Genomic DNA, 11875 nt, shown 5'->3' with positions numbered 1-11875 from the left:
TTACAGATCTTTAGCCAGCAATTCAGAGTCCTCTAAAGTTTTCGGCTGGCAAAATAAAGTAGAAGAGTTTAACGAGTTCTTCTCAAACATTGGGAAAAAATTGAATGCAGAATTTTTAACAAGAAGTGCCGTTACGATTGAAAACCAGAGTCAAAGTATGTTTCTAAAATCGATATCTGAAAACGACGTAAGGTACGCTATCAACAACTGTAAAAACACATTTAGCCTTGATTGCTATAACTTGAACTATTTTTTCATTAAAAAAGTTTCTGAATGTTTAGCAGCTCCTTTACAACTCTTGTTCAACAGATGCATAGAACTTGGACAATACCCAGAGAGTTTGAAAATAGCAAAAGTTATACCGTTCTTCAAAATTGGAAATAAAGATGACCCATCAAATTTCAGGCCCATCTCGTTGCTACCAATCATAGGGAAAGTCTTTGAGCGGAATATATCTGATCGAACTCAAAACTACCTAAACGTTTTCGAAATTCTCTCAGATTCACAATTTGGCTTCAGGCATGGGAAGAGCACAGTTGATGCCATTGCAACCTTAATAGAGGAAATAAGATCAATTCTCCACAACAACAGTGAAAAAACCTAATGCACCTTTCTAGACTTAAAGAAAGCTTTTGATACTGTCGATCACAACATTCTACTGCAAAAGTGTTATAGATATGGTCTGCGTGGCCCAATATACAACATTTTAAAGTCATATTTGTCCAAACGAATGCAATATACTTTAATTGGAGATAAAAAGTCCAAACTGAATCTTATAGAACTAGGCGTGCCTCAAGGATCAATTCTTGGCCCTCCTTTGTTTATTATCTACATGAATGACTTAAGTTTTTCCCAGAAAAAATCAAATGTTATTTTATACGCCGATGACACTGTTGTGAAGAGCAGAAGTTCTGCATCGAAAATTGACGATGATCACGACAGAGCACTAAATAAGGTCAATGATTGGCTCATAAAAAATAAACCAACACTGAACAAGGAAAAAACAAAAAGCATGCTTTTTGTAAAGAAAAATCCAAAAAATGTTGTGTCAAGAACATTCATAAAAAACACTAAAATTGAAGAAAAACAAAGTTTCAAATACCTGGGCATCACGATAGATAATGATCTACGTTTCTCAAAGCATTCAAAGCATGTGGTCACAAAACTTTTGTCGAATTGTTCTATCTTTTATAAACTAAGAAAAGTTTTGAGAAAATCACAGATGATAAAAGCGTTTAGAACATACATACAGCCAATAGTACAATACGGAGTCCTGATATACGGGTCAACAGCAATCACAATTATTAGGGAAATAGACAAACTTGTCAAACGTATCGTGCGGCTAATTTTTCATCGAAAAAAAGTTTGAAAGCACTTACGAAGAAAGAGTAAAACATAGGATCTATTTAGCCTCAGAGTTACATGCATATGAGGTACTTAAGCAAACACTAAAAAACATAAGGGGACAATGTAATATTTCACCAATTTCAAAGGGTTTCTCAATGCAAAATTGCCTTAAAAAATGCAAGCGGTTGATTAAAAACAAAATAACTCAAGGTAAAAATCTATTTCACAGTTTTTCAATAATAGTTAGGATAAGGCGGGTCTTAAGAATGCTTCTAGGTTACGATGATGAAATAATAGAAAAGATTGAAAGCATGTCTACTGCCGAAACAAAAAAATTCTGTCATCAATTTCTAGATAATTATATTTTGGGTAATGAGGACATAGTCACACTGTTGTATGAGTTTTAATATCACAACTCAAAGGCGTTCCATAACCAGAATAATGTGTTTCACTAGGTTTAATGGTACCTTGAAGAATAGTGCTTCCTCTTTTTTTCTTTATTTTGAATCACTTTCATCCAGATAAACTGAACGAGACACTTGAGAACGGGCCATCGGCCCAATAGTGCTCTCCCACAGTCAAATATGTGATTGTATTTGTACAGGTAATTGTGAAAAGCTACTTATTGACTAATGGAAACAATTTATTATTATTATTAATCTATCAGAGCCACGTCAATAATGACAATTTTGACAGTTCTCATCAATTGTTTTTTTAAATGTCACTTTGCCTTCCTATAAAAGAGCTTGCTCAGAAAAAAAAATGAAGATCATTTTTAGAAGGCATCAGAAAAAATCTTCTGACATGAAGGTTAGTCATGATGTTTTGTCATAATTAAAAGATAAACCAGTCATTCCTAAATAGTCAAGCTACTCTGAAGTAGGAGTATGTAACATTTATTTGACCGCTTTTGGGTAGTAGAACAATGCTGTAGTCGGAAAACAAAAAAATTATTTGTGACGAAAGATTGGCTATAAAATTTCAGTGCTTAATTCGCCTTAAAAGCTAACATTTTGATGTGAACAAAATTTGACGTTATTGAGACGTTTTAAGACGCTTTGACATTCCTCCTCAAAAGTCCCAAAAAACTATTTTTCTAAGTCCAATTTTTCCTATTTTTTTTACGTTGGAAATTTTATTGTTGTGATACCCAATTTCTACACCTTCGCTTTTTATTGATTGGTCCACATTGTTCAGTTCTCTAGCGAACGAACTTAGCAATACGAAGTACATATTTGAGTTTCGTTTTTCACTTATCAAAAATTTGGTTTTTACGACAATTGCTCGTCTAGATTTAAATGATGAAGTAATCTTGCATTACTGGTGTACAAAGCCAGAAATCAAAAGCAGAAAGTTTGTGCCGCTTTCTCAAGCTAAAAGCGCATCATCAATCGTAGTTTTTTATAGTAAAACCAGACTTCCAGGTGTATAATTTTTTGAAGGTAAATAATAATTTTGGCGCCAATATAAAGAGCAAAAATAAACGATGAAATTATAATGTCAAGAAAATAATTTCTGTTTTTCTTACAGGATTAAGTTGAGTAAAATTTTCTACAGCCAAAACCAAAGTTATTGTACAAAGTTTGGTAAACAATCCGGTAGGTCATCAATTTTTTTAAAGAAATTTTATCTCAACTCAAGCAAAATTAGTTACTTTAAAAATTTTTCGAGGCTAAAATGTTTTTTGAGATGCTGGTATGACCTAATAATTATTAAAATGACTCTTTTGGTCAATCATGGTTTAACTTCTGTGATTGTTTGAAGAAGTAACTTGAGCCTTGAAACGATAAAGCTTTCTTAGAATTCCAGCTTTTGACAAACGATTAAAAATGATCGAGTTCTCTCAGTAGCAATTCTATTTGTTTGGCTTTTGTGTTGTTTCTATAATACTCATCATTATTCTGCGATTCTGCAATTAACCATCCTATCTGTCTACTATTATTTCTTTCAATCAAACGGCAGCCACCTGCCCATAAAAGTTTTAGCTAAAAAAATTGTGTGCGACATGTAAAAACGTTCTTCTACGCCTAGAGAACCGCAATCATCAACATTTTACAATATCATTGTTCCAGAAAAATATGAGAAGATAGCTGTTTGTGGCAAAGTATTATGCTGATTCGGGTTCTGGAAAAAACATCATAGTTCGCTTAGCATGAAGTGGTATCATTTTTGAGATACGATTTTTCGTATGTATTCCAGTCTATTTGAAACTCTTAGGTAGTTCTTCTTTGTTAATGGTTCTAGATGGTTCTTAAAGTGTACAATTTTTGATATGCCTCATAAATTTGTTTTATGTCTTCTGGGTGGGTTACTTTTTTGTGGGTTCCCAAGTTTCTTCGTGTGTAAGAGAGTATTGCCATTGAAATGTTGGATTAGATCATAATGGGGATTATTATTATTGGTTAACGTTATATATCTTATAATTTTTTTCTTTGATAAGCTTTGTGTATATATTTTCTCTGTTGATGACTGCTGTTTTTACAGATTTTTTGTTGAGAACAACCAAAAAGTCAGACCTGTGGATAGTTGCTAGTGTATTTTTGATATCCTAATTTAAAAAGAATCTTATCGAATTTGAGTTTCAGAAAGAGTTAAAAAACAAGAAAAAGCAAATTGGATATTGTTATTCAAAAGAATTCCAAGATGTTTAACAAGCGAGGAAATGATTCATTGTAATTGCATAAATGTGCATAAAAGGTTTTTAAATCTCCCCGATTGTCTCTTTTGGGAATTAAAACATTAAGTTCAGCTACTTCACATTTACAGCCCAATTTCTGCCAATGTTCTATAATTTCCCAATATATCAATTAAGTTTATTTAGTGTCTCAGATGCGTCGTTATTCTGATAATATGACTTTTAGGTTGTTAAAGGATGACACATCTATAAAGATATGATATTCGAGCTTCCTTAAAACGTAAAAAAAATGATGAAGAAACCCACATATTAGGTATGGCATAGTCCATCTTCAAGACACTGGAGATATCTATCAATAAACTTATAATCTATTGATGAACAATTTGGAGAACTTTATCTCGCACAAACCGCCAGTTCACAAAAATATTTACTTAATATCTTTGGTTCTAATCACTGGAAAAAACCGAATGTAGCATGAAATTATCATTCACGGAACAGATTTGTGTTCTAAAGGATACTGGGACGAGAAAAATTTTCTATAATTTCTACAAAAATTGCAAATTTTCCTCATACATTCTTTCACACGAAAAATTGTGTGGCTTTTCATCACACAAGAAAAAATCATGTGATTTTACACGAGAGAGTTTTACAGTGTCAGCATAACGATTCGAGTCAACATAAAACTCTATTAAACAATATTTAAGATTCTTTATGAAGGAATTTTGTTTGTCTTAGATTTCAATCCTAGATACATATATGTAAAGGAGAGTAAAATGGTTCTGGAACGAAAAATAACAAAAACCAGAATTGGGAGCAAAGTTCAATGAATGAATAAAAATATTTCTTTACGCAGCTCCTTGCCAAAAGAAAACATTAACCGACAGATGTCGGAAGAATTGCTCTTGAACGACAGGCGAGGCAATTTAATCCAGGGGCTGTAGCCTAGATCAATTTTTCTTTATGAGTGCAAAAAACTTTTACCCCGCCGGGATTCGAATTCGAACCACTGACCTCCCGATCAACCACCACCCACACTAACAGCTGCTCTACAAATCGCTTACCTGTGCTATGCTCCAACCGATTTTACATTAGAAACAAGCTTTACTTCGGAGCAATAGAGATCACTCAAAAATGAAGAACGAAAGCGTCAAAAAATCACGTGGAAAGTAAAAGAATGTTTTAGAAGAAAAACGGAAAACTGTCAAGCGAAAAAATTGCAAAAAAAGACACACAATTTACAATAATTGCTATGAACATCGTTCAAGAGCAATTAAACAGTTTGTGAATCTTTGACAATGTGCACCTAACTTGACTGTCTACTTGCCTACACAGCTTTGCATGGTTCATCTGCAGTGGGTGAGGTTCTGAACAACAATTATGAATTTGTGAACTACAATAAGTTTCAATTTTAAGTATACATTTCTCAATTTTGCAGAGAAACAATTTTATCAGAGTTTTTGATGCAAACAATTTTTTTAAAAGATTCGGACCTTTTCAGCTAGCGCCCCCCCCCCCCCAGTTTTATATATCCGAAACTTAGGCACCCCACAAATATTAAAGTTTTGCTACCTTCTGGAAAGGTTACTTGTGTTCATGATTACGTACCTAGTATAATACATCAACATCCACATTTGCAACATTTTTCAGGAAAATCAAAGTAGTAGACCCTTTTACAAAGCATGCAATTCCTAATAATGCAATAATAACAAGTTTTGGTTGATGTTTACATTATATGCAGCTCATTATTATTAAGCACGTTTTAATTTCAAACTGCCACTCTGTTAACATTTTCTAAATGCCCATTCACGCATATTCACATGTAATAATTCATATGCAAACATAATGTTAAAATATACACAAATGGGGGTGCCTAATTTACTGGGGGGAGGGGGAGGGGCGCTAGCGGAAAAGACCAAAAGATTCATAATTCTCAATTTCCTTTCATGGCACGAGTGTCAGGTTGCTTGGTCCTCAAATCTCTAACCTTCTCATAGTTTTGCAAGTAATTTTAGTTCACAAGGGTATTTAAGAACATATGTATATATGTATGAATATAGAGTGAGATCTTTTTCATAATCGAGTTGAAATTTGCTCCAAATAACAAATCTTAAAGTTTGTCAAGTACTTTTTGTCTTAGATATCAAAACCGCATTCAATAGGTTTAACAAGTAAGAAATTTTTGGGTTAGAAATGTTCAAGAACTCATTCAGAGTAAACATCGTTTTCAATCACTTTGGTTGACACAAATATGGAGCACAAAATTAGTCGATTAATTTTTCGAAATTTATAGTCGTTTTGAGAAAAACTTAAAAAACTCTGTGATACGGACAGAAATAATCGAGAAAGAAATTTTGACACTGTTTCCATGACGTTGCACCGAATATCATAAAAGAAATAGAATCTACGCAAAAATTGAAATGCAGTCAAGTAATAAATATTGCAAAATTTAGCAGAATATAATCACTTTTTCACTAATGACAGTGAGTGGAAAACAACGATTTGGCAGCACCATGAAATTAATTGTTCCGACTCACTTTAGTGGCAGGAGGAACTAAATACTCAAAAAAGTTTTTTGTTCAGTCAATTTTAGTCGATAAATTCTTCTGATTAGGCCGATGAATTAGGGTTGCTGAATTGCTCCATTATAGTTTTTTGCATAAAATTTAGGCTAAATTTTTCAAAAAGAAGACAAAATATGTTTTTAGCCCACTCTTTTTAAAAGTGCTGGAAATAGACACCTAATAAAACCTGTAGACATATTCTTCGTAAGCTCAAAAAGAGAGCTAACTGTATCCCCGCTGTCATTAAGAGTCTTCTGGACTTACAATTTTGTCAGTATTTCGCCAATTTACAAACGATAATTAAAAAAACTGCATTTTTTTCTGATATGCTGATTAATTTCGATTGAAAATTGATCTATTTAGCAAACATTCGATCAATAAGGTATTTTCTTAAACGCGCAGCAATATCAGGGCTGATCTTGTTCTCTATAATAAAACATGGATCCCTACAATAAAAAAGATTATACTTTATTGGGTCGCCGCCCTTTTTCAAAACAATTCCGCATTTATAGTTTTTTACGTTATTTACTGAAAAGATTTTCAATTCAGCGCCCAATTAATGACATATACTATTTAAAACAATTGGAGCCCAACAAACATATATTTTATGGTCTTCTTATCTTTTGCTTTGATTTGTCAATATTTTTGTAGTTCGATGACATAGTAAATTAGGTCAAAGATCCAATTAGTTTCCTTAATAGATATAAAAGAACCTAGACAAGGCACTCAGCTGTTGTCTAATGTCTCCTTTAATTTTGAATATATTTGTTTTATGAAAATGTCGGTGAATTTTTGAACTTTGCCACTATTTCGTCTTATTTCTGACAACAAGCGACAACCCATTTTCTGTGAACTGTCAGTTAATGTCTGTAACGTTTCTCTACTTAACTAATCACAGCGTTGAAAGGAGGCGCAACTGAAAATGTTAACTCTTTTCGATAATAGTTTAAGCTTTTATGAGCCCGACAGAATTCTGTCGCAAAAATTAAAGGAAAGTTTTTTTTTGTTTTTGCATCTGTTTGCCCTTGTCTTTGTTGTTGTTTGACAGATACCTGATTATAATAGATCTCAATTCCTGCCAGTACGTATAATTGCACCTTCTTAAAGATTTCAGTGTATAGCTAACTGTTTTAATGACTTTCAATTAAACTCATTTAAAAGAAAATGAAATGCTTTTTTCAACTGTTTAGTTATGCTCTCATTTTTGTTATCATGTAACTCAACCTCATTTATAAGAGGTCTCAAGTATTCTTGCTGATTTAGACTTTAGTTTGTCTGTTTGTTACAAGTTTTGACTGATGGCTTCAACCATTTAATTTCATAAATTTTCGAGTAATCGACACTGTTCAATATTTCATTTGTTGTCATTTCTACGCAGTCCTTTTGTAGGGAAAACCCGTTGATGTTCAGATGAGAAGCAAGTGTTGATCTACAGTTTTTGCAGATTTTTGAATTCTGCTCGTATTTGTTATTTTTTACAGTCTTGTGACTTAGTCTCATTAAAAACAGGGGCAAGCCAATTCATCTCTAGGTTGAAATCTTATGTCTGTTATGACTTTTGATATGTTTATGATATGTTTTGAAATATTTGTTTTCAAAAACGTGTTTGGCTTTTTAAGCTTCGCCATTTTACGTCATTTAGGTCGATTTAAAGCTGATTAGGTAGAGCATACTCTATCTTCAGGATAGTGGAAATGTCTATCAATAAACTTATATTCGACTGATGAACATTTTGAAGAATTGATTTCTCGCACAAACCGCCAGTTCACAAAAATACACGCAGCAATTTGCGTTAGCAGAAAACTCGCAACAATTCGCGTTAACAACATTGAAGATTCTGTATGAAGGAGACTTTTGTTTGTCTTCGATTTCAATCATAGATTCCTATAGGCAAAAAAGGAAAGTAAAATGGTTGTGAAAAACAAAAAATTTTAAAAAACCAGCAATGCGAGAAAAGTTCAATTAATGAACAAACATATTTCTTTACACGGCTCATTGCCAAAAAACAATCAGTTTGTGAATCTCTAAGCGACAATTTCTCCAAAAAAAGTTTTGATGCAAAGACCATGCACAACTGTCAAATTGTCTACACAGCTTTGCATGGTAGTAGGGCACTTAAGAACATATGTATGATTATAAGGTGAGATCATTTTTTACAATCGAGTTTAAGTTTGCTACGATTTACAAGTCTCAAGTTCCACAAAGTACTTTTTGTCTTAGATATCAATCCCGCACTCAATAGGTTTGAAAAAGGTTTAGAAAAGGAAACATTTTTTTGGAAAAGGCAAAATATCAAACGCCAGCGACGGGTTAGCAAGAACTCTTTCAGCGTAAAAAATCATTCTGACGCGGTTCATTTCAATCACCCTTATTGACGCAAAAATGCGGCAAAAAAATCGGCAGAACAACTTTTCAAAATTTATAGACTTTTTCAGAAAAACTTAATAAAAACTCTGCGTTACGGACAGAAATTTCGAGACCTAAATTTTGACACTGTTTTCATGACGTTGCACGAAATATCATAAAGTTTACGGAACAAGTGAAAGGCAGTCAAGTAAAAAAAATATTGAAAAATTTTAGCAACATATAATCACTTTATTTCTCTAATGACAGTGAGTAGAAAACAATGGTTTGGTATCACAAAGAAATTCAGTTGTTTTATCAGCATCGCAGTGTGAAAGAAACACAGACACTTTATCTGCAAGAACCAGTAATTTATTCAACAGATGCCCTAACCATAGCAAATCATTTTTTAATCTATTTAAAAAGTTATTTAAAAAGTAAAACTAACAACTAACCATCAGCGTTCTAAGAAAATCAAATCAATATGTTCATCTCAAACAAAAGGATGTTGAGAACAATGGTGATTAAATCCAATTGTTCTCAAGCTTCAAGTGAACAGATTTTTATTAATAGGAACTATTTATTAGGATGAAAATCAAGGTCCAAATTTTTCCCTTTACAATGTCGAGCGTTATAATATGGGCTTCGGCCATCTTGAATTGATCCGTCATCAACACCAGTTAACACTTTATGAGCAAGTGTTCAAAAAAACTTTGATTTAGTCACTTAGCTAAAAAAAAGTCAAAAACGTCAAACTTAAACCAGTTTTGCAGATCCCAATTGAGACAATCTGAGGTTTTTACGTCTTATAAGTACCTCATCCAAAAATCCAGAATTTATTTCTCTTTTTCAGGCTGTAATCGTATGAGACAGGGTCAAAATTTACACCCTCACTTTTCTCGAGGGGTGTGAATAATACTTAAAAATCTATGAACTCGAAAACACAGCAATTTTCCGTATGTATTTCGTTTATGTGTGTTCTGTCGCAGTCTTTATTTATGCAAACTTAAATGATTATAAACTTTACAATTTACTCGGATAGAATACGCTTTAAGATTTCTTGCTCCTCAAACCGCTAATCCTCCCAAAATTGTGAACGTAGATGTAGTTTACAAGGGTACTTAAAAAAGTATGTATGAATTTTCACCAATTTACCAATTTTTGTCAACTAGTTTTTCTCATAATTTTCAATCCCGCACTCACATAGGTTAAGAAATGAGTTATAAACGCTAAAAATTTGGTTTGAAAAATGAAAAAGATCAAAAACCAGCATTTGGCTAGAAAAGTTTAATTATTGGAATTAATTTTATTTTTCTCGCGGCTATCGCTCAATCACCCTAATTCATGCAAAAATGAAGCATAAATGAAGCAATAATTTTTCACAATTTAGACACAGTTCCAATTCCTTAGACCGAACTCTCTGATCTGGACCAAAACTATAGGTTGGCTGCTCAACCGACTTATTACACGGAGTTTTTTGCTAGCATGATAATATCATTCGACCCGGGTTTAGAAATGTTTCGAAAATTATGTAAGAAATTATTTATAAGAAAGCATTCAACTAAAAATATTACTATAAAATTAATCAATATCGAATTGCTGTTTGCCGATATTATCTATTAATGGAACACAGCGATTCGGCAACAGTGTTTTCATGCCTTCCCGTTACACTTTATATATTGTTATATGGCAGGTTGCCCTGTAGAAATATAGCACCTACGCCTAGGGGTGCAACATTTATAAGGGGGTGCACTAAGCTGGGGAACGAAATTGAAAAGATCCGCAAAATCATAGATCTGTTCGCATTTAATAATTTTAGGTCAAAGTTAAAGCAGTTACATTTTTCAACAATATCTGCTGCTCCACCCCCAAAATGGCCCAATTATTTTTTTTTTGCAGTACAAATGATAAATCGGCTCAAAATTTAGCCCCGATTAGCTGTGAGAGGGGGCGGGGGGGGGGGGGGGGTTAAGGGTGGCAGAGAATAATTGAGAAGGAAAACCAAATTGGATAACTTTTAATTCATCTTAGTAAGCCGTGGGCTTCTGCCGTACTTAAAGTGTCTTCAGTTTCAACTACAGAGACTAAGTTAATTTCCTAATTGACAAAAAACCAAGTTTCCTAATTGACAATAAATAAATGCAAGTTAAGAGAAACTAATCGATGTAACTGTGATTTAAAAGCTTTCATCTCCGAAAATTAAGTTTATTCCGGGGCGCCTGCAAGCCTACAAGATACTGCTTTCTTCTTTTGTTTGATATTGTCTTTGTTTTGAAAACAATAATATTAACATTCAGGTACTAATCAATTTTTTTTCAAATTTGCCCCAGAAAATCATTTTCAAATTTCCAAATTGCCAAATTGCCCCAGAAAATCATTTTTGTAATGTAAAAAGAGGTGTTAAATAGCAAGCACATGAAATTGCTCTTATAATGTACGATAAAATAAATGGTTTCAATTTCGCCACTAAATTCAATTTCAACATGATATCTCTTCTCTAAATAAACTTTTCCAATTTCAATCTATTCTACCATTTTTCTAAGATGAAATTTATTCTTAATGAGCTAGCAATGCATATCCAAACATATATCAGCATAAAAGTATATAAATTCCATGGTCGTCAACTATTTATATGCAATGAGGTGTCTTTCAAATTATGCGATCTGGTGTAAAAATTGAGTTGTCATTTCAGACTGTTCTGAATGTTTAGAGTATAATAATGAAAAAGGTTATTTAGAGGAAGCCCTCTTCAACCTGTTTTAACTTCCCAATGGTCAAAAAATTTATAACTATGATGAACTTTCAACAACCTTCATACATAAATTGAGCAATATTCAACACATTAAGAATAATTTCTCAGCCGAATTTTTTTTTTTCTTTCAGTAGCTGCCATCGCATTTCTAGCTTCGCATTTGGCTTTCCAACCATCGCATTTGTTAGCTTTGAATACAGAAAAAAATCCTCAGCCAATTAAGAGAAACTTTGGTGA

The sequence above is a fragment of the Convolutriloba macropyga genome, chromosome 14, assembly GCF_964194025.1.
Source record: "Convolutriloba macropyga chromosome 14, txConMacr16.3, whole genome shotgun sequence".
NCBI classification, from domain to species: Eukaryota; Metazoa; Xenacoelomorpha; order Acoela; family Convolutidae; genus Convolutriloba; species Convolutriloba macropyga.
Note: the sequence above shows the minus strand (reverse complement) of the source record.